The following is a 27,356-nucleotide window of genomic DNA, read 5'->3' as shown; positions in this document are numbered from 1 at the left end:
GATTGTATGATTGAGATTGTATGATTGAGATTGTATGAATGTGATTGTATGCTTGCGATTGTATGATTGTGATTGTATGATTGTGATTGTATGATAGTGATTGTATGATTGTGATTGTATGATTGTGATTGCATGATTGTGATTGCATGATTTTGAATGTATGATTGTGATTGTATGATTGTGGTTGTATGATTGTAATTGTATGATTGTGATTGTATGATTGTGATTGTATGATTGAGATTGTATGAATGTGATTGTATGAATGTGATTGTATGCTTGCGATTGTATGATTGTGATTGTATGATTGTGATTGTATGATTGTGATTGTATGATAGTGATTGTATGATTGTGATTGTATGATTGTGATTGTATGATTGTGATTGTATGATTGTGATTGTATGATTGTGATTGTATGATTGTGATTGTATGATTGTGATTGTATGATTATGATTGTATGATTGTGATTGTATGATTGTGATTGCATGATTGTGATTGTATGATTGTGATTGCATGATTTTGAATGTATGATTGTGATTGTATGATTGTGATTGCATGATTGTGATTGTATGGTTGTGATTGCATGATTTTGAATGTATGATTGTGATTGTATGATTGTGATTGTATGATTGTGATTGTATGATTGTGATAGTATGATTGTGATTGTATGATTGTGATTGTATGATTGTGATTGTATGATTGTATTTGGGAGATTGTATTTGGGAGATTGTAATTGTATGATTGCGATTGTATGAATGTGATTGTATGCTTGCGATTGTATGATTGTGATTGTATGATTGTGATTGTATGATTGTGATTGTATGATAGTGATTGTATGATTGTGATTGTATGATTGTGATTGTATGATTGTGATTGTATGATTGTGATTATATGATTGTGATTGTATGATTGTGATGTATGATTGTAATTGTATGATTATGATTGTATGATTGTGATTGCATGATTGTGATTGTATGATTGTGATTGCATGATTTTGAATGTATGATTGTGATTGCATGATTGTGATTGTATGATTGTGATTGTATGATTGTGATTGTATGATTGTGATTGTATGATTGTGATTGTATGATTGTGATTGTCTGATTGTGGTTGTGCGATTGTGATTGTACGATTGTGATTGTACGATTGTGATTGTATGATTGTGATTGTATGATTATGATTGTATGATTGTGATTGCATGATTGTGATTGTATGTTTGTGATTGCATGATTTTGAATGTATGATTGTGATTGCATGATTGTGATTGGATGATTGTGATTGTATGATTGTGATGTATGATTGTAATTGTATGATTATGATTGTATGATTGTGATTGTATGATTGAGATTGTATGATTGAGATTGTATGAATGTGATTGTATGCTTGCGATTGTATGATTGTGATTGTATGATTGTGATTGTATGATTGTGATTGCATGATTTTGAATGTATGATTGTGATTGTATGATTGTGATTGTATGATTGTGACAGTATGATTGTATTTGGGAGATTGTATTTGGGAGATTGTAATTGTATGATTGCGATTGTATGATTGTGATTGTATGATTGTGATGTATGATTGTAATTGTATGATTATGATTGTATGATTGTGATTGCATGATTATGATTGTATGATTGTGATTGTATGATTGCGATTGTATGATTGTGATTGTATGATTATGATTGTATTTTTGTGATTGCATGATTGTGATTGTATGATTGTGATTGTATGATTGTGATTGTATGATTGTGATTGTATGATTGTGATTGTATGAGTGTGATTGTCTGATTGTGGTTGTGCGATTGCGATTGTACGATTGTGAATGTACGATTGTGATTGTATGATTGTGATTGTATGATTGTGATTGTATGATTGTATTTGGGAGATTGTATTTGGGATATTGTAATTGTATGATTGCGATTGTGTGATTGTGATTGTATGATTGCGATAGTATGATTGTGATTGTATGAATGTGATTGTATGATTGTGATGTATGATTGTAATTGTATGATTATGATTGTATGATTGTGATTGTATGATTGAGATTGTATGATTATGATTGTATGATTGTAATTGTATGATTATGATTGTATGATTGTGATTGCATGATTGTGATTGTATGATTGTGATTGTATGATTGTGATTGTATGATTGTGATTGTATGATTATGATTGTATGATTGTGATTGCATGATTACGATTGTATGATTGTGATTGTATGATTTTGAATGTATGATTGTGATTGTATGATTGTGATTGTATGATTGTGATTGTATGATTGTGATTGTATGATTGTGATTGTATGATTGTGATTGTATGATTGTGATAGTATGATTGTGATTGTATGATTGTGATTGTATGATTGTAATTGTATGATTGTAATTGTATGATTGTGATTGTATGATTGAGATTGTATGATTGAGATTGTATGAATGTGATTGTATGCTTGCGATTGTATGATTGTGATTGTATGATTGTGATTGTATGATAGTGATTGTATGATTGTGATTGTATGATTTTGATTGCATGATTGTGATTGTATGATTGTGATTGCATGATTTTGAATGTATGATTGTGATTGTATGATTGTGGTTGTATGATTGTAATTGTATGATTGTAATTGTATGATTGTGATTGTATGATTGAGATTGTATGAATGTGATTGTATGAATGTGATTGTATGCTTGCGATTGTATGATTGTGATTGTATGATTGTGATTGTATGATTGTGATTGTATGATAGTGATTGTATGATTGTGATTGTATGATTGTGATTGTATGATTGTGATTGTATGATTGTGATTGTATGATTGTGATTGTATGATTGTGATTGTATGATTGTGATTGTATGATTGTGATTGCATGATTGTGATTGTATGATTGTGATTGCATGATTTTGAATGTATGATTGTGATTGTATGATTGTGATTGCATGATTGTGATTGTATGGTTGTGATTGCATGATTTTGAATGTATGATTGTGATTGTATGATTGTGATTGTATGATTGTGATTGTATGATTGTGATAGTATGATTGTGATTGTATGATTGTGATTGTATGATTGTGATTGTATGATTGTATTTGGGAGATTGTATTTGGGAGATTGTAATTGTATGATTGCGATTGTATGATTGTGATTGTATGATTGCGATTGTATGAATTCGATTGTATGATTGTGATTGTATGATTGTGATTGTATGATTGTGATTGTATGATTGCGATTGTATGATTGTGATTGTATGATAGTGATTGTATGATTGTGATTGTATGATTGTGATTGTATGATTGTGATTGTATGATTGTGATTGTATGATTGTGATTGTATGAATGTGATTGTATGCTTGCGATTGTATGATTGTGATTGTATGATTGTGATTGTATGATAGTGATTGTATGATTGTGATTGTATGATTGTGATTGTATGATTGTGATTGTATGATTGTGATTGTATGATTGTGATTGTATGATTGTGATTGTATGATTGTGATTGTATGATTGTGATTGTATGATTGTGATTGCATGATTGTGATTGTATGATTGTGATTGCATGATTTTGAATGTATGATTGTGATTGTATGATTGTGATTGCATGATTGTGATTGTATGGTTGTGATTGCATGATTTTGAATGTATGATTGTGATTGTATGATTGTGATTGTATGATTGTGATTGTATGATTGTGATAGTATGATTGTGATTGTATGATTGTGATTGTATGATTGTGATTGTATGATTGTGATTGTATGATTGTATTTGGGAGATTGTATTTGGGAGATTGTAATTGTATGATTGCGATTGTATGATTGCGATTGTATGATTGCGATTGTATGAATTCGATTGTATGATTGTGATTGTATGATTGTGATTGTATGATTGTGATTGTATGATTGCGATTGTATGATTGTGATTGTATGATTGCGATTGTATGAATTCGATTGTATGATTGCGATTGTATGATTGTGATTGTATGATTGTGATTGTATGATAGTGATTGTATGATTGTGGATGTATGATTGTAATTGTATGATTGTAATTGTATGATTGTGATTGTATGATTGAGATTGTATGATTGAGATTGTATGATTGTAATTGTATGATTGTAATTGTATGATTGTGATTGTATGATTGAGATTGTATGATTGAGATTGTATGAATGTGATTGTATGCTTGCGATTGTATGATTGTGATTGTATGATTGTGATTGTATGATAGTGATTGTATGATTGTGATTGTATGATTGTGTTAGTATGATTGTGATTGTATGATTGTGATTGTATGATTGTAATTGTATGATTGTAATTGTATGATTGTGATTGTATGATTGAGATTGTATGATTGAGATTGTATGAATGTGATTGTATGCTTGCGATTGTATGATTGTGATTGTATGATTGTGATTGTATGATTGTGATTGTATGATTGTGATTGTATGATTGTGATTGTATGAGTGTGATTGTCTGATTGTGGTTGTGCGATTGCGATTGTACGATTGTGAATGTACGATTGTGATTGTATGATTGTGATTGTATGATTGTGATTGTATGATTGTATTTGGGAGATTGTATTTGGGATATTGTAATTGTATGATTGCGATTGTGTGATTGTGATTGTATGATTGCGATAGTATGATTGTGATTGTATGAATGTGATTGTATGATTGTGATGTATGATTGTAATTGTATGATTATGATTGTATGATTGTGATTGTATGATTGAGATTGTATGATTATGATTGTATGATTGTAATTGTATGATTATGATTGTATGATTGTGATTGCATGATTGTGATTGTATGATTGTGATTGTATGATTGTGATTGTATGATTGTGATTGTATGATTATGATTGTATGATTGTGATTGCATGATTACGATTGTATGATTGTGATTGTATGATTTTGAATGTATGATTGTGATTGTATGATTGTGATTGTATGATTGTGATTGTATGATTGTGATTGTATGATTGTGATTGTATGATTGTGATTGTATGATTGTGATAGTATGATTGTGATTGTATGATTGTGATTGTATGATTGTAATTGTATGATTGTAATTGTATGATTGTGATTGTATGATTGAGATTGTATGATTGAGATTGTATGAATGTGATTGTATGCTTGCGATTGTATGATTGTGATTGTATGATTGTGATTGTATGATAGTGATTGTATGATTGTGATTGTATGATTTTGATTGCATGATTGTGATTGTATGATTGTGATTGCATGATTTTGAATGTATGATTGTGATTGTATGATTGTGGTTGTATGATTGTAATTGTATGATTGTAATTGTATGATTGTGATTGTATGATTGAGATTGTATGAATGTGATTGTATGAATGTGATTGTATGCTTGCGATTGTATGATTGTGATTGTATGATTGTGATTGTATGATTGTGATTGTATGATAGTGATTGTATGATTGTGATTGTATGATTGTGATTGTATGATTGTGATTGTATGATTGTGATTGTATGATTGTGATTGTATGATTGTGATTGTATGATTGTGATTGTATGATTGTGATTGCATGATTGTGATTGTATGATTGTGATTGCATGATTTTGAATGTATGATTGTGATTGTATGATTGTGATTGCATGATTGTGATTGTATGGTTGTGATTGCATGATTTTGAATGTATGATTGTGATTGTATGATTGTGATTGTATGATTGTGATTGTATGATTGTGATTGTATGATTGTGATTGTATGATTGTATTTGGGAGATTGTATTTGGGAGATTGTAATTGTATGATTGCGATTGTATGATTGTGATTGTATGATTGCGATTGTATGAATTCGATTGTATGATTGTGATTGTATGATTGTGATTGTATGATTGTGATTGTATGATTGCGATTGTATGATTGTGATTGTATGATAGTGATTGTATGATTGTGATTGTATGATTGTGATTGTATGATTGTGATTGTATGATTGTGATTGTATGATTGTGATTGTATGAATGTGATTGTATGCTTGCGATTGTATGATTGTGATTGTATGATTGTGATTGTATGATAGTGATTGTATGATTGTGATTGTATGATTGTGATTGTATGATTGTGATTGTATGATTGTGATTGTATGATTGTGATTGTATGATTGTGATTGTATGATTGTGATTGTATGATTGTGATTGTATGATTGTGATTGCATGATTGTGATTGTATGATTGTGATTGCATGATTTTGAATGTATGATTGTGATTGTATGATTGTGATTGCATGATTGTGATTGTATGGTTGTGATTGCATGATTTTGAATGTATGATTGTGATTGTATGATTGTGATTGTATGATTGTGATTGTATGATTGTGATAGTATGATTGTGATTGTATGATTGTGATTGTATGATTGTGATTGTATGATTGTGATTGTATGATTGTATTTGGGAGATTGTATTTGGGAGATTGTAATTGTATGATTGCGATTGTATGATTGCGATTGTATGATTGCGATTGTATGAATTCGATTGTATGATTGTGATTGTATGATTGTGATTGTATGATTGTGATTGTATGATTGCGATTGTATGATTGTGATTGTATGATTGCGATTGTATGAATTCGATTGTATGATTGCGATTGTATGATTGTGATTGTATGATTGTGATTGTATGATAGTGATTGTATGATTGTGGATGTATGATTGTAATTGTATGATTGTAATTGTATGATTGTGATTGTATGATTGAGATTGTATGATTGAGATTGTATGATTGTAATTGTATGATTGTAATTGTATGATTGTGATTGTATGATTGAGATTGTATGATTGAGATTGTATGAATGTGATTGTATGCTTGCGATTGTATGATTGTGATTGTATGATTGTGATTGTATGATAGTGATTGTATGATTGTGATTGTATGATTGTGTTAGTATGATTGTGATTGTATGATTGTGATTGTATGATTGTAATTGTATGATTGTAATTGTATGATTGTGATTGTATGATTGAGATTGTATGATTGAGATTGTATGAATGTGATTGTATGCTTGCGATTGTATGATTGTGATTGTATGATTGTGATTGTATGATAGTGATTGTATGATTGTGATTGTATGATTGTGATTGCATAATTGTGATTGTATGATTGTGATTGCATGATTGTGATTGTATGATTGTGATTGCATGATTTTGAATGTATGATTGTGATTGTATGATTGTAATTGCATGATTGTGATTGTATGATTGCGATTGCATGATTTTGAATGTATGATTGTGATTGCATGATTGTGATTGTATGGTTGTGATTGCATGATTTTGAATGTATGATTGTGATTGTATGATTGTGATTGTATGATTGTGATTGTATGATTGTGATTGTATGATTGTGATAGTATGACTGTGATTGTATGATTGTGATTGTATGATTGTGATTGTATGATTGTGATTGTATGATTGTATTTGGGAGATTGTATTTGGGAGATTGTAATTGTATGATTGCGATTGTATGATTGCGATTGTATGATTGCGATTGTATGAATTCGATTGTATGATTGTGATTGTATGATTGTGATTGTATGATTGTGATTGTATGATTGCGATTGTATGATTGTGATTGTATGATTGCGATTGTATGAATTCGATTGTATGATTGCGATTGTATGATTGTGATTGTATGATTGTGATTGTATGATAGTGATTGTATGATTGTGATTGTATGATTGTAATTGTATGATTGTAATTGTATGATTGTGATTGTATGATTGAGATTGTATGATTGAGATTGTATGAGTGTGATTGTATGATTGTGATTGTATGATTGAGATTGTATGATTGTGATTGTATGATTGTGATTGTATGATTGTGATTGCATGATTGTGATTGTATGATTGTGATTGCATGATTTTGAATGTATGATTGTGATTGTATGATTGTGATTGCATGATTGTGATTGTATGGTTGTGATTGCATGATTTTGAATGTATGATTGTGATTGTATGATTGTGATTGTATGATTGTGATTGTATGATTGTGATAGTATGATTGTGATTGTATGATTGTGATTGTATGATTGTGATTGTATGATTGTATTTGGGAGATTGTATTTGGGAGATTGTAATTGTATGATTGCGATTGTATGATTGTGATTGTATGATTGCGATTGTATGAATTCGATTGTATGATTGTGATTGTATGATTGTGATTGTATGATTGTGATTGTATGATTGCGATTGTATGATTGTGATTGTATGATAGTGATTGTATGATTGTGATTGTATGATTGTGATTGTATGATTGTGATTGTATGATTGTGATTGTATGATTGTGATTGTATGAATGTGATTGTATGCTTGCGATTGTATGATTGTGATTGTATGATTGTGATTGTATGATAGTGATTGTATGATTGTGATTGTATGATTGTGATTGTATGATTGTGATTGTATGATTGTGATTGTATGATTGTGATTGTATGATTGTGATTGTATGATTGTGATTGTATGATTGTGATTGTATGATTGTGATTGCATGATTGTGATTGTATGATTGTGATTGCATGATTTTGAATGTATGATTGTGATTGTATGATTGTGATTGCATGATTGTGATTGTATGGTTGTGATTGCATGATTTTGAATGTATGATTGTGATTGTATGATTGTGATTGTATGATTGTGATTGTATGATTGTGATAGTATGATTGTGATTGTATGATTGTGATTGTATGATTGTGATTGTATGATTGTGATTGTATGATTGTATTTGGGAGATTGTATTTGGGAGATTGTAATTGTATGATTGCGATTGTATGATTGCGATTGTATGATTGCGATTGTATGAATTCGATTGTATGATTGTGATTGTATGATTGTGATTGTATGATTGTGATTGTATGATTGCGATTGTATGATTGTGATTGTATGATTGCGATTGTATGAATTCGATTGTATGATTGCGATTGTATGATTGTGATTGTATGATTGTGATTGTATGATAGTGATTGTATGATTGTGGTTGTATGATTGTAATTGTATGATTGTAATTGTATGATTGTGATTGTATGATTGAGATTGTATGATTGAGATTGTATGATTGTAATTGTATGATTGTAATTGTATGATTGTGATTGTATGATTGAGATTGTATGATTGAGATTGTATGAATGTGATTGTATGCTTGCGATTGTATGATTGTGATTGTATGATTGTGATTGTATGATAGTGATTGTATGATTGTGATTGTATGATTGTGTTAGTATGATTGTGATTGTATGATTGTGATTGTATGATTGTAATTGTATGATTGTAATTGTATGATTGTGATTGTATGATTGAGATTGTATGATTGAGATTGTATGAATGTGATTGTATGCTTGCGATTGTATGATTGTGATTGTATGATTGTGATTGTATGATAGTGATTGTATGATTGTGATTGTATGATTGTGATTGCATGATTGTGATTGTATGATTGTGGTTGCATGATTGTGATTGTATGATTGTGATTGCATGATTTTGAATGTATGATTGTGATTGTATGATTGTAATTGCATGATTGTGGTTGTATGATTGCGATTGCATGATTTTGAATGTATGATTGTGATTGTATGATTGTGATTGCATGATTGTGATTGTATGGTTGTGATTGCATGATTTTGAATGTATGATTGTGATTGTATGATTGTGATTGCATGATTGTGATTGTATGGTTGTGATTGCATGATTTTGAATGTATGATTGTGATTGTATGATTGTGATTGTATGATTGTGATTGTATGATTGTGATAGTATGACTGTGATTGTATGATTGTGATTGTATGATTGTGATTGTATGATTGTGATTGTATGATTGTATTTGGGAGATTGTATTTGGGAGATTGTAATTGTATGATTGCGATTGTATGATTGCGATTGTATGATTGCGATTGTATGAATTCGATTGTATGATTGTGATTGTATGATTGTGATTGTATGATTGTGATTGTATGATTGTGATTGTATGATTGCGATTGTATGATTGTGATTGTATGATTGCGATTGTATGAATTCGATTGTATGATTGCGATTGTATGATTGTGATTGTATGATTGTGATTGTATGATAGTGATTGTATGATTGTGATTGTATGATTGTAATTGTATGATTGTAATTGTATGATTGTGATTGTATGATTGAGATTGTATGATTGAGATTGTATGAGTGTGATTGTATGCTTGCGATTGTATGATTGTGATTGTATGATTGTGATTGTATGGTTGAGATTGCATGATTGTGATTGTATGATTGTGATTGTATGATTGTGATTGTATGATTGTGATTGTCTGATTGTGGTTGTGCGATTGTGATTGTACGATTGTGATTGTACGATTGTGATTGTATGGTTGTGATTGTATGATTATGATTGTATGATTGTGATTGCATGATTGTGATTGTATGTTTGTGATTGCATGATTTTGAATGTATGATTGTGATTGCATGATTGTGATTGGATGATTGTGATTGTATGATTGTGATGTATGATTGTAATTGTATGATTATGATTGTATGATTGTGATTGTATGATTGAGATTGTATGATTGAGATTGTATGAATGTGATTGTATGCTTGCGATTGTATGATTGTGATTGTATGATTGTGATTGTATGATTGTGATTGCATGATTTTGAATGTATGAATGTGATTGTATGATTGTGATTGTATGATTGTGACTGTATGATTGTATTTGGGAGATTGTATTTGGGAGATTGTAATTGTATGATTGCGATTGTATGATTGTGATTGTATGATTGTGATGTATGATTGTAATTGTATGATTATGATTGTATGATTGTGATTGTATGATTATGATTGTATGATTGTGATTGTATGATTGCGATTGTATGATTGTGATTGTATGATTATGATTGTATTTTTGTGATTGCATGATTGTGATTGTATGATTGTGATTGTATGATTGTGATTGTATGATTGTGATTGTATGATTGTGATTGTATGAGTGTGATTGTCTGATTGTGGTTGTGCGATTGCGATTGTACGATTGTGAATGTACGATTGTGATTGTATGATTGTGATTGTATGATTGTGATTGTATGATTGTATTTGGGAGATTGTATTTGGGATATTGTAATTGTATGATTGCGATTGTGTGATTGTGATTGTATGATTGCGATAGTATGATTGTGATTGTATGAATGTGATTGTATGATTGTGATGTATGATTGTAATTGTATGATTATGATTGTATGATTGTGATTGTATGATTGAGATTGTATGATTGTGATTGTATGCTTGCGATTGTATGATTGTGATTGTATGATTGTATTTGGGAGATTGTATTTGGGAGATTGTAATTGTATGATTGCGATTGTATGATTGTGATTGTATGATTGTGATGTATGATTGTAATTGTATGATTATGATTGTATGATTGTGATTGTATGATTGTGATTGTATGATTGTGATTGTATGATTGTGATTGTATGATTGTGATTGTATGATTGTGATTGTATGATTGTGATTGTATGAGTATGGTTGTCTGATTGTGGTTGTGCGATTGTGATTGTACGATTGTGAATGTACGATTGTGATTGTATGATTGTGATTGTATGAATATGATTGTATGATTGTGATTGCATGATTGTGATTGTATGATTGTGATTGTATGATTGTGATTGTATGATTGTATTTGGGAGTTTGTATTTGGGATATTGTAATTGTATGATTGCGATTGTATGATTGTGATTGTATGATTGCGATGTATGATTGTAATTGTATGATTATGATTGTATGATTGTGATTGCATGATTGTGATTGTATGATTGTGATTGTATGATTGTGATTGTATGATTATGATTGTATGATTGTGATTGCATGATTGTGACTGTATGATTGTGATTGCATGATTTTGAATGTATGATTGTGATTGCATGATTGTGATTGTATGATTGTGATTGCATGATTTTGAATGTATGATTGTGATTGTATGATTTTGAATGTATGATTGTGATTGTATGATTGTGATTGTATGATTGTGATTGTATGATTGTGATTGTATGATTGTGATTGTATGATTGTGATTGTATGATTGTGATAGTATGATTGTGATTGTATGATTGTGATTGTATGATTGTAATTGTATGATTGTAATTGTAGGATTGTGATTGTATGATTGAGATTGTATGATTGAGATTGTATGAATGTGATTGTATGCTTGCGATTGTATGATTGTGATTGTATGATTGTGATTGTATGATAGTGATTGTATGATTGTGATTGTATGATTGTGATTGCATGATTGTGATTGCATGATTTTGAATGTATGATTGTGATTGTATGATTGTGGTTGTATGATTGTAATTGTATGATTGTGATTGTATGATTGTGATTGTATGATTGAGATTGTATGAATGTGATTGTATGAATGTGATTGTATGCTTGCGATTGTATGATTGTGATTGTATGATTGTGATTGTATGATTGTGATTGTATGATAGTGATTGTATGATTGTGATTGTATGATTGTGATTGTATGATTGTGATTGTATGATTGTGATTGTATGATTGTGATTGTATGATTGTGATTGTATGATTGTGATTGTATGATTGTGATTGTATGATTGTGATTGCATGATTGTGATTGTATGATTGTGATTGCATGATTTTGAATGTATGATTGTGATTGTATGATTGTGATTGCATGATTGTGATTGTATGGTTGTGATTGCATGATTTTGAATGTATGATTGTGATTGTATGATTGTGATTGTATGATTGTGATTGTATGATTGTGATAGTATGATTGTGATTGTATGATTGTGATTGTATGATTGTGATTGTATGATTGTATTTGGGAGATTGTATTTGGGAGATTGTAATTGTATGATTGCGATTGTATGATTGTGATTGTATGATTGCGATTGTATGAATTCGATTGTATGATTGTGATTGTATGATTGTGATTGTATGATTGTGATTGTATGATTGCGATTGTATGATTGTGATTGTATGATAGTGATTGTATGATTGTGATTGTATGATTGTGATTGTATGATTGTGATTGTATGATTGTGATTGTATGATTGTGATTGTATGAATGTGATTGTATGATTTTGAATGTATGATTGTGATTGTATGATTGTGATTGTATGATTGTGATTGTATGATTGTGATAGTATGATTGTGATTGTATGATTGTGATTGTATGATTGTGATTGTATGATAGTGATTGTATGATTGTGATTGTATGATTGTGATTGTATGATTGTGATTGTATGATTGTGATTGTATGATTGTGATTGTATGATTGTGATTGTATGATTGTGATTGTATGATTGTGATTGTATGATTCTGATTGCATGATTGTGATTGTATGATTGTGATTGCATGATTTTGAATGTATGATTGTGATTGTATGATTGTGATTGCATGATTGTGATTGTATGGTTGTGATTGCATGATTTTGAATGTATGATTGTGATTGTATGATTGTGATTGTATGATTGTGATTGTATGATTGTGATAGTATGATTGTGATTGTATGATTGTGATTGTATGATTGTGATTGTATGATTGTGATTGTATGATTGTATTTGGGAGATTGTATTTGGGAGATTGTAATTGTATGATTGCGATTGTATGATTGCGATTGTATGATTGCGATTGTATGAATTCGATTGTATGATTGTGATTGTATGATTGTGATTGTATGATTGTGATTGTATGATTGCGATTGTATGATTGTGATTGTATGATTGCGATTGTATGAATTCGATTGTATGATTGCGATTGTATGATTGTGATTGTATGATTGTGATTGTATGATAGTGATTGTATGATTGTGGTTGTATGATTGTAATTGTATGATTGTAATTGTATGATTGTGATTGTATGATTGAGATTGTATGATTGAGATTGTATGATTGTAATTGTATGATTGTAATTGTATGATTGTGATTGTATGATTGAGATTGTATGATTGAGATTGTATGAATGTGATTGTATGCTTGCGATTGTATGATTGTGATTGTATGATTGTGATTGTATGATAGTGATTGTATGATTGTGATTGTATGATTGTGTTAGTATGATTGTGATTGTATGATTGAGATTGTATGATTGTAATTGTATGATTGTAATTGTATGATTGTGATTGTATGATTGAGATTGTATGATTGAGATTGCATGATTTTGAATGTATGATTGTGATTGTATGATTGTGATTGCATGATTGTGATTGTATGGTTGTGATTGCATGATTTTGATTGTATGATTGTGATTGTATGATTGTGATTGTATGATTGTGATTGCATGATTGTGATTGTATGATTGTGATTGCATGATTTTGAATATATGATTGTGATTGTATGATTGTGATTGCATGATTGTGATTGTATGGTTGTGATTGCATGATTTCGAATGTATGATTGTGATTGTATGATTGTGATTGTATGATTGTGATTGTATGATTGTGATAGTATGATTGTGATTGTATGATTGTGATTGTATGATTGTGATTGTATGATTGTGATTGTATGATTGTATTTGGGAGATTGTATTTGGGAGATTGTAATTGTATGATTGCGATTGTATGATTGCGATTGTATGAATTCGATTGTATGATTGTGATTGTATGATTGTGATTGTATGATTGTGATTGCATGATTGTGATTGTATGATTGTGATTGCATGATTGTGATTGTATGATTGTGATTGCATGATTTTGAATGTATGATTGTGATTGTATGATTGTGATTGCATGATTGTGATTGTATGATTGCGATTGCATGATTTTGAATGTATGATTGTGATTGTATGATTGTGATTGCATGATTGTGATTGTATGGTTGTGATTGCATGATTTTGAATGTATGATTGTGATTGTATGATTGTGATTGCATGATTGTGATTGTATGGTTGTGATTGCATGATTTTGAATGTATGATTGTGATTGTATGATTGTGATTGTATGATTGTGATTGTATGATTGTGATTGTATGATTGTGATAGTATGACTGTGATTGTATGATTGTGATTCTATGATTGTGATTGTATGATTGTGATTGTATGATTGTATTTGGGAGATTGTATTTGGGAGATTGTAATTGTATGATTGCGATTGTATGATTGCGATTGTATGATTGCGATTGTATGAATTCGATTGTATGATTGTGATTGTATGATTGTGATTGTATGATTGTGATTGTATGATTGCGATTGTATGATTGTGATTGTATGATTGCGATTGTACGAATTCGATTGTATGATTGCGATTGTATGATTGTGATTGTATGATTGTGATTGTATGATAGTGATTGTATGATTGTGATTGTATGATTGTGGTGGTATGATTGTAATTGTATGATTGTAATTGTATTATTGTGATTGTATGATTGAGATTGTATGATTGAGATTGTATGAATGTGATTGTATGCTTGCGATTGTATGATTGTGATTGTATGATTGTGATTGTATGATAGTGATTGTATGATTGTGATTGTATGATTGTGATTGTATGATTGTGATTGTATGATTGTGATTGTATGATTGTGATTGTATGATTGTGATTGTATGATTGTGATTGTATGATTGTGATTGCATGATTGTGATTGTATGATTGTGATTGCATGATTTTGAATGTATGATTGTGGTTGTATGATTGTGATTGCATGATTGTGATTGTATGGTTGTGATTGCATTATTTTGAATGTATGATTGTGATTGTATGATTGTGATTGTATGATTGTGATTGTATGATTGTGATAGTATGATTGCGATTGTATGATTGTGATTGTATGATTGTGATTGTATGATTGTGATTGTATGATTGTATTTGGGAGATTGTATTTGGGAGATTGTAATTGTATGATTGCGATTGTATGATTGTGATTGTATGATCGTGATGTATGATTTTAATTGTATGATTATGATTGCATGATTGTGAATGTATGATTATGATTGTATGATTGTGATTGTATTATTGTAATTGTATGATTGTGATTGTATGATTATGATTGTATTTTTGTGATTGCATGATTGTGATTGTATGATTGTGATTGTATGATTGTGATTGTATGATTGTGATTGTATGATTGTGATTGTATGATTGTGATTGTATGATTGTGATTGTATGATTGTGATTGTATGATTGTGATTGCATGATTTTGAATGTATGATTGTGATTGTATGCTTGTGATTGCATGATTGTGATTGTATGGTTGTGATTGCATGATTTTGAATGTATGATTGTGATTGTATGATTGTGATTGTATGATTGTGATTGTATGATTGTGATTGTATGATTGTGATGGTGTGATTGTGATTGTATGATTGTGATTGTATGATTGTGATTGTATGGTTGTGATTGAATGATTGTGATTGTCTGATTGTGGTTGTGCGATTGTGATTGTACGATTGTGATTGTACGATTGTGATTGTACGATTGTGATTGTATGATTATGATTGTATGATTGTAATTGTATGATTATGATTGTATGATTGTGATTGCATGATTGTGATTGTATGATTGTGATTGCATGATTTTGAATGTATGATTGTGATTGCATGATTGTGATTGTATGATTGTGATTGTATGATTGTGATTGTATGATTGTGATTTTATGATTGTGATTGTCTGATTGTGGTTGTATGATTATGATTGTATGATTGTGATTGTATGATTGTGATTGTATGATTGTGATTGTATGATTGTGATTGTATGATTGTGATTGTATGATTGTGATTGCATGATTTTGAATGTATGATTGTGATTGCATGATTGTGATTGTATGATTGTGGTTGTATGATTGTGATTGTATGATTGTGATTGTATGATTGTGATTGTATGATTGTGATTGTATGATTGTGATTGTATGATTGTGATTGTATGATTGTGATTGTATGATTGTGATTGCATGATTTTGAATGTATGATTGTGATTGTATGATTGTGATTGCATGATTGTGATTGTATGGTTGTGATTGTATGATTGTGATTGTATGATTGTGATTGTATGATTGTGATTCTATGATTGTGATTGTATGATTGTGATTGTATGATTGTGATTGTATGATTGTGATTGTATGATTGTGATTGCATGATTTTGAATGTATGATTGTGATTGTATGATTGTGATTGCATGATTGTGATTGTATGGTTGTGATTGCATGATTTTGAATGTATGATTGTGATTGTATGATTGTGATTGTATGATTGTGATTGTATGATTGTGATTGTATGATTGTGATTGTATGATTGTGATAGTGTGATTGTGATTGTATGATTGTGATTGTATGATTGTGATTGTATGATTGTGATTGTATGATTGTATTTGGGAGATTGTATTTGGGAGATTGTAATTGTATGATTGCGATTGTATGATTGTGATTGTATGATTGTGATGTATGATTGTAATTGTATGATTATGATTGTATGATTGTGATTGTATGATTGTGATTGTATGATTGTGATTGTATGATTGTGATTGTATGATTGTGATTGTATGATTGTGATTGTATGATTGTGATTGTATGACTGTGATTGTATGATTGTGATTGCATGATTTTGAATGTATGATTGTGATTGCATGATTGTGATTGTATGATTGTGGTTGTATGATTGTGATTGTATGATTGTATTTGGGAGATTGTATTTGGGAGAGTGTATTTGGGAGATTGTATTTGGGAGATTGTAATTGTATGATTGCGATTGTATGATTGTGATTGTATGATTGCGATTGTATGATTGTGATTGTATGATTGCGATTGTATGAATTCGATTGTATGATTGCGATTGTATGATTGTGATTGTATGATTGTGATTGTATGATTGTGATTGCATGATTTTGAATGTATGATTGTGATTGTATGATTGTGATTGTATGATTGTGATTGCATGATTGTGATTGTATGGTTGTGATTGCATGATTTTGAATGTATGATTGTGATTGTATGATTGTGATTGTATGATTGTGATTGTATGATTGTGATTGTATGATTGTGATTGTATGATTGTGATTGTATGATTGTGATAGTGTGATTGTGATTGTATGATTGTGATTGTATGATTGTGATTGTATGATTGTGATTGCATGATTTTGAATGTATGATTGTGATTGTATGATTGTGATTGTACGATTGTGATTGTACGATTGTGATTGTACGATTGTGATTGTATGATTATGATTGTATGATTGTGATTGCATGATTGTGATTGTATGATTATGATTGTATGATTGTGATTGCATGATTGTGATTGTATGATCGTGATTGCATGATTTTGAATGTATGATTGTGGTTGCATGATTGTGATTGTATGATTGTGATTGTATGATTGTGATTGTATGATTGTGATGTATGATTGTAATTGTATGATTATGATTGTATGATTGTGATTGTATGATTGAGATTGTATGATGGAGATTGTATGAATGTGATTGTATGCTTGCGATTGTATGATTGCGATTGTATGATTGTGATTGTATGATTGTGATTGTATGATTGTGATTGTATGATTGTGATTGTATGATTGTGATTGTATGATTGTGATTGTATGATTGTGATTGTATGATTGTGATTGTATGATTGTGATTGTATGATTGTGATTGCATGATTGTGATTGTATGATTGCGATTGCATGATTTTGAATGTATGATTGTGATTGTATGATTGTGATTGCATGATTGTGATTGTATGGTTGTGATTGCATGATTTTGAATGTACGATTGTGATTGTATGATTGTGATTGTATGATTGTGATTGTATGATTGTGATTGTATGATTGTGATAGTATGATTGTGATTGTATGATTGTGATTGTATGATTGTGATTGTATCTTTGTGATTGTATGATTGTGATTGTATGATTGTGATTGTATGATTGTGATTGTATGATTGTATTTGGGAGATTGTATTTGGGAGATTGTAATTGTATGATTGCGATTGTATGATTGTGATTGTATGATTGTGATGTATGGTTGTAATTGTATGATTATGATTGTATGATTGTGATTGTATGATTATGATTGTATGATTGTGATTGTATGATTGCGATTGTATGATTGTGATTGTATGATTATGATTGTATTTTTGTGATTGCATGATTGTGATTGTATGATTGTGATTGTATGATTGTGATTGTATGGTTGTGATTGTATGATTGTGATTGTCTGATTGTGGTTGTGCGATTGTGATTGTACGATTGTGATTGTACGATTGTGATTGTATGATTGTGATTGTATGATTATGATTGTATGATTGTGATTGCATGATTGTGATTGTATGATTGTGATTGCATGATTTTGAATGTATGATTGTGATTGCATGATTGTGATTGTTTGATTGTGATTGTATGATTGTGATTGTATGATTGTGATAGTATAATTGTGATTGTATGATTGTGATTGTATGATTGTGATTGTATGATTATGATTGTATGATTGTGATTGTATGATTGTATTTGGGAGATTGTATTTGGGAGATTGTAATTGTATGATTGCGATTGTATGATTGTGATTGTATGATTGCGATTGTATGAATTCGATTGTATGATTGTGATTGTATGATTGTGATTGTATGATTGTGATTGTATGATTGTGATTGTATGATTGTGATTGTATGATTGTATTTGGGAGATTGTATTTGGGAGATTGCAATTGTATGATTGCGACTGTATGATTGTGATTGTATGATTGCGATTGTATGATTGTGATTGTATGATTGTGGTGTATGATTGTAATTGTATGATTATGATTGTATGATTGTGATTGTATGATTGAGATTGTATGATTGAGATTGTATGATTGTGATTGTATGCTTGCGATTGTATGATTGTGATTGTATGATTGTGATTGTATGATTGTGATTGTATGATTGTGATTGTATGATTGTGATTGTATGATTGTGATTGTATGATTGTGATTGTATGATTGTGATTGCATGATTGTGATTGTATGATTGTGATTGTATGATTGTGATGTATGATTGTGATTGTATGATTGTGATTGTATGATTGTGATTGTATGATTGTGATTGTATGATTGTGATTGCATGATTGTGACTCTATGATTGTGATTGCATGACTTTGAATGTATGATTGTGATTGTATGATTGTGATTGCATGATTGTGATTGTATGATTGTGATTGCATGATATTGAATGTATGATTGTGATTGTATGATTGTGATTGTATGATTGTGATTGTATGATTGTGATTGTATGATTGTGATTGTATGATTGTGATTGTATGATTATGATTGTATGATTGTGATTGCATGATTGTGATTGTATGATTGTGATTGCATGATTTTGAATGTATGATTGTGATTGCATGATTGTGATTGTATGATTGTGATTGTATGATTGTGATTGTATGATTGTATTTGGGAGATGGTATTTGGGAGATTGTGTTTGGGAGATTGTATTTGGGAGATTGTATTTGGGAGATTGTAATTGTATGATTGCGATTGTATGATTGTGATTGTACGATTGCGATTGTATGATTGCGATTGTATGATTGTGATGTATGATTGTAATTGTATGATTATGATTGTATGATTGTGATTGTATGATTGAGATTGTATGATTGAGATTGTATGAATGTGATTGTATACTTGCGATTGTATGATTGTGATTGTATGATTGTGATGTATGATTGTAATTGTATGATTATGATTGTATGATTGTGATTGTATGATTGAGATTGTATGATTGTGATTGTATGATTGCGATTGTATGATTGTGATTGTATGATTGTGATTGTATGATTGTGATTGTATGATTGTGATTGTATGATTGTGATTGTATGATTGTGATTGTATGATTGTGATTGTATGATTGTGATTGTATGATTGTGATTGTATGATTGTGATTGTATGATTGTGATTGTATGATTGTGATTGTATGATTGTGATTGTATGATTGTGATTGTATGATTGTGATTGTATGAGTATGGTTGTCTGATTGTGGTTGTGCGATTGTGATTGTACGATTGTGAATGTACGATTGTGATTGTATGATTGTGATTGTATGAATATGATTGTATGATTGTGATTGCATGATTGTGATTGTATGATTGTGATTGTATGATTGTGATTGTATGATTGTATTTGGGAGTTTGTATTTGGGATATTGTAATTGTATGATTGCGATTGTATGATTGTGATTGTATGATTGTGATATATGATTGTAATTGTATGATTATGATTGTATGATTGTGATTGCATGATTGTGATTGTATGATTGTGATTGCATGATTTTGAATGTATGATTGTGATTGCATGATTGTGATTGTATGATTGTGATTGTATGATTGTGATTGTATGATTGTGATTGTATGATTGTAATTGTATGATTGTGATTGTATGATTGTGATTGTCTGATTGTGGTTGTGCGATTGTGATTGTACGATTGTGATTGTACGATTGTGATTGTATGATTGTGATTGTATGATTATGATTGTATGATTGTGATTGCATGATTGTGATTGTATGTTTGTGATTGCATGATTTTGAATGTATGATTGTGATTGCATGATTGTGATTGGATGATTGTGATTGTATGATTGTGATGTATGATTGTAATTGTATGATTATGATTGTATGATTGTGATTGTATGATTGAGATTGTATGATTGAGATTGTATGAATGTGATTGTATGCTTGCGATTGTATGATTGTGATTGTATGATTGTGATTGTATGATTGTGATTGCATGATTTTGAATGTATGATTGTGATTGTATGATTGTGATTGCATGATTGTGATTGTATGGTTGTGATTGCATGATTTTGAATGTATGATTGTGATTGTATGATTGTGATTGTATGATTGTGATTGTATGATTGTGATTGTATGATTGTGATTGTATGATTGTGATAGTGTGATTGTGATTGTATGATTGTGATTGTATGATTGTGATTGTATGATTGTGATTGTATGATTGTATTTGGGAGATTGTATTTGGGAGATTGTAATTGTATGATTGCGATTGTATGATTGTGATTGTATGATTGTGATGTATGGTTGTAATTGTATGATTATGATTGTATGATTGTGATTGTATGATTATGATTGTATGATTGTGATTGTATGATTGCGATTGTATGATTGTGATTGTATGATTATGATTGTATTTTTGTGATTGCATGATTGTGATTGTATGATTGTGATTGTATGATTGTGATTGAATGGTTGTGATTGTATGATTGTGATTGTCTGATTGTGGTTGTGCGATTGTGATAGTACGATTGTGATTGTACGATTGTGATTGTATGATTGTGATTGTATGATTATGATTGTATGATTGTGATTGCATGATTGTGATTGTATGATTGTGATTGCATGATTTTGAATGTATGATTGTGATTGCATGATTGTGATTGTTTGATTGTGATTGTATGATTGTGATTGTATGATTGTGATAGTATAATTGTGATTGTATGATTGTGATTGTATGATTGTGATTGTATGATTATGATTGTATGATTGTGATTGTATGATTGTATTTGGGAGATTGTATTTGGGAGATTGTATTTGGGAGATTGTAATTGTATGATTGCGATTGTATGATTGTGATTGTATGATTGCGATTGTATGAATTCGATTGTATGATTGTGATTGTATGATTGTGATTGTATGATTGTGATTGTATGATTGTGATTGTATGATTGTATTTGGGAGATTGTATTTGGGAGATTGCAATTGTATGATTGCGACTGTATGATTGTGATTGTATGATTGCGATTGTATGATTGTGATTGTATGATTGTGATGTATGATTGTAATTGTATGATTATGATTGTATGATTGTGATTGTATGATTGAGATTGTATGATTGAGATTGTATGATTGTGATTGTATGCTTGCGATTGTATGATTGTGATTGTATGATGGTGATTGTATGATTGTGATTGCATGATTGTGATTGTATGGTTGTGATTGCATGATTTTGAATGTATGATTGTGATTGTATGATTGTGATTGTATGATTGTGATTGTATGATTGTGATTGTATGATTGTGATAGTGTGATTGTGATTGTATGATTGTGATTGTATGATTGTGATTGTATGGTTGTGATTGTATGATTGTGATTGTCTGATTGTGGTTGTGCGATTGTGATTGTACGATTGTGATTGTACGATTGTGATTGTATGATTGTGATTGTATGATTATGATTGTATGATTGTAATTGTATGATTATGATTGTATGATTGTGATTGCATGATTGTGATTGTATGATTGTGATTGCATGATTTTGAATGTATGATTGTGATTGCATGATTGTGATTGTATGATTGTGATTGTATGATTGTGATTGTATGATTGTGATTGTATGATTGTGATTGTCTGATTGTGGTTGTGCGATTGTGATTGTACGATTGTGATTGTACGATTGTGATTGTATGATTGTGATTGTATGATTATGATTGTATGATTGTGATTGCATGATTGTGATTGTATGATTATGATTGTATGATTGTGATTGCATGATTGTGATTGTATGATTGTGATTGCATGATTTTGAATGTATGATTGTGGTTGCATGATTGTGATTGTATGATTGTGATTGTATGATTGTGATTGTATGATTGTGATGTATGATTGTAATTGTATGATTATGATTGTATGATTGTGATTGTATGATTGAGATTGTATGATGGAGATTGTATGAATGTGATTGTATGCTTGCGATTGTATGATTGTGATTGTATGATTGTGATTGTATGATTGTGATTGTATGATTGTGATTGTATGATTGTGATTGTATGATTGTGATTGTATGATTGTGATTGTATGATTGTGATTGTATGATTGTGATTGTATGATTGTGATTGTATGATTGTGATTGCATGATTGTGATTGTATGATTGCGATTGCATGATTTTGAATGTATGATTGTGATTGTATGATTGTGATTGCATGATTGTGATTGTATGGTTGTGATTGCATGATTTTGAATGTACGATTGTGATTGTATGATTGTGATTGTATGATTGTGATTGTATGATTGTGATTGTATGATTGTGATAGTATGATTGTGATTGTATGATTGTGATTGTATGATTGTGATTGTATCTTTGTGATTGTATGATTGTGATTGTATGATTGTGATTGTATGATTGTGATTGTATGATTGTGATTGTATGATTGTGATTGTATGATTGTGATTGTATGATTGTATTTGGGAGATTGTATTTGGGAGATTGTAATTGTATGATTGCGATTGTATGATTGTGATTGTATGATTGTGATGTATGGTTGTAATTGTATGATTATGATTGTATGATTGTGATTGTATGATTATGATTGTATGATTGTGATTGTATGATTGCGATTGTATGATTGTGATTGTATGATTATGATTGTATTTTTGTGATTGCATGATTGTGATTGTATGATTGTGATTGTATGATTGTGATTGTATGGTTGTGATTGTATGATTGTGATTGTCTGATTGTGGTTGTGCGATTGTGATTGTACGATTGTGATTGTACGATTGTGATTGTATGATTGTGATTGTATGATTATGATTGTATGATTGTGATTGCATGATTGTGATTGTATGATTGTGATTGCATGATTTTGAATGTATGATTGTGATTGCATGATTGTGATTGTTTGATTGTGATTGTATGATTGTGATTGTATGATTGTGATAGTATAATTGTGATTGTATGATTGTGATTGTATGATTGTGATTGTATGATTATGATTGTATGATTGTGATTGTATGATTGTATTTGGGAGATTGTATTTGGGAGATTGTATTTGGGAGATTGTAATTGTATGATTGCGATTGTATGATTGTGATTGTATGATTGCGATTGTATGAATTCGATTGTATGATTGTGATTGTATGATTGTGATTGTATGATTGTGATTGTATGATTGTGATTGTATGATTGTGATTGTATGATTGTGATTGTATGATTGTATTTGGGAGATTGTATTTGGGAGATTGCAATTGTATGATTGCGACTGTATGATTGTGATTGTATGATTGCGATTGTATGATTGTGATTGTATGATTGTGATGTATGATTGTAATTGTATGATTATGATTGTATGATTGTGATTGTATGATTGAGATTGTATGATTGTGATTGTATGCTTGCGATTGTATGATTGTGATTGTATGATTGTGATTGTATGATTGTGATTGTATGATTGTGATTGTATGATTGTGATTGTATGATTATGATTGTATGATTGTGATTGTATGATTGTGATTGTATGATTGTGATTGTATGATTGTGATTGTATGATTGTGATTGTATGATTGTGATTGTATGATTGTGATTGTATGATTGTGATTGTATGACTGTGATTGTATGATTGTGATTGCATGATTTTGAATGTATGATTGTGATTGCATGATTGTGATTGTATGATTGTAGTTGTATGATTGTGATTGTATGATTGTATTTGGGAGATTGTATTTGGGAGAGTGTATTTGGGAGATTGTATTTGGGAGATTGTAATTGTATGATTGCGATTGTATGATTGTGATTGTATGATTGCGATTGTATGTTTGTGATTGTATGATTGCGATTGTATGAATTCGATTGTATGATTGCGATTGTATGATTGTGATTGTATGATTGAGATTGTATGATTGAGATTGTATGATTGTGATTGTATGCTTGCGATTGTATGATTGTGATTGTATGATTGTGATTGTATGATTGTGATTGTATGATTGCGATTGTATGATTGTGATTGTATGATTATGATTGTATTTTTGTGATTGCATGATTGTGATTGTATGATTGTGATTGTATGATTGTGATTGTATGATTGTGATTGTATGATTGTGATTGTATGATTGTGATTGTATGATTGTGATTGTATGATTGTGATTGTATGATTGTGATTGTATGATTGTGATTGTATGATTGTGATTGTATGATTGTGATTGTATGATTGTGATTGTATGATTGTGATTGCATGATTTTGAATGTATGATTGTGATTGTATGATTGTGATTGCATGATTGTGATTGTATGGTTGTGATTGCATGATTTTGAATGTATGATTGTGATTGTATGATTGTGATTGTATGATTATGATTGTATGATTGTGATTGTATGATTGAGATTGTATGATGGAGATTGTATGAATGTGATTGTATGCTTGCGATTGTATGATTGTGATTGTATGATTGTGATTGTATGATTGTGATTGTATGATTGTGATTGTATGATTGTGATTGTATGATTGTGATTGTATGATTGTGATTGTATGATTGTGATTGTATGATTGTGATTGCATGATTGTGATTGTATGATTGCGATTGCATGATTTTGAATGTATGATTGTGATTGTATGATTGTGATTGCATGATTGTGATTGTATGGTTGTGATTGCATGATTTTGAATGTACGATTGTGATTGTATGATTGTGATTGTATGATTGTGATTGTATGATTGTGATTGTATGATTGTGATTGTATGATTGTATTTGGGAGATTGTATTTGGGAGATTGTAATTGTATGATTGCGATTGTATGATTCTGATTGTATGATTGTGATGTATGGTTGTAATTGTATGATTATGATTGTATGATTGTGATTGTATGATTATGATTGTATGATTGTGATTGTATGATTGCGATTGTATGATTGTGATTGTATGATTATGATTGTATTTTTGTGATTGCATGATTGTGATTGTATGATTGTGATTGTATGATTGTGATTGTATGGTTGTGATTGTATGATTGTGATTGTCTGATTGTGGTTGTGCGATTGTGATTGTACGATTGTGATTGTACGATTGTGATTGTATGATTGTGATTGTATGATTATGATTGTATGATTGTGATTGCATGATTGTGATTGTATGATTGTGATTGCATGATTTTGAATGTATGATTGTGATTGCATGATTGTGATTGTTTGATTGTGATTGTATGATTGTGATTGTATGATTGTGATAGTATAATTGTGATTGTATGATTGTGATTGTATGATTGTGATTGTATGATTATGATTGTATGATTGTGATTGTATGATTGCATTTGGGAGATTGTATTTGGGAGATTGTAATTGTATGATTGCGATTGTATGATTGTGATTGTATGATTGCGATTGTATGAATTCGATTGTATGATTGTGATTGTATGATTGTGATTGTATGATTGTGATTGTATGATTGTGATTGTATGATTGTATTTGGGAGATTGTATTTGGGAGATTGCAATTGTATGATTGCGACTGTATGATTGTGATTGTACGATTGCGATTGTATGATTGTGATTGTATGATTGTGATGTATGATTGTAATTGTATGATTATGATTGTATGATTGTGATTGTATGATTGAGATTGTATGATTGAGATTGTATGATTGTGATTGTATGCTTGCGATTGTATGATTGTGATTGTATGATTGTGATTGTATGATTG

The sequence above is a fragment of the Megachile rotundata genome, chromosome 6 (genome assembly GCF_050947335.1).
Source record: "Megachile rotundata isolate GNS110a chromosome 6, iyMegRotu1, whole genome shotgun sequence".
NCBI lineage: Eukaryota > Metazoa > Arthropoda > Insecta > Hymenoptera > Megachilidae > Megachile > Megachile rotundata.
Note: the sequence above shows the minus strand (reverse complement) of the source record.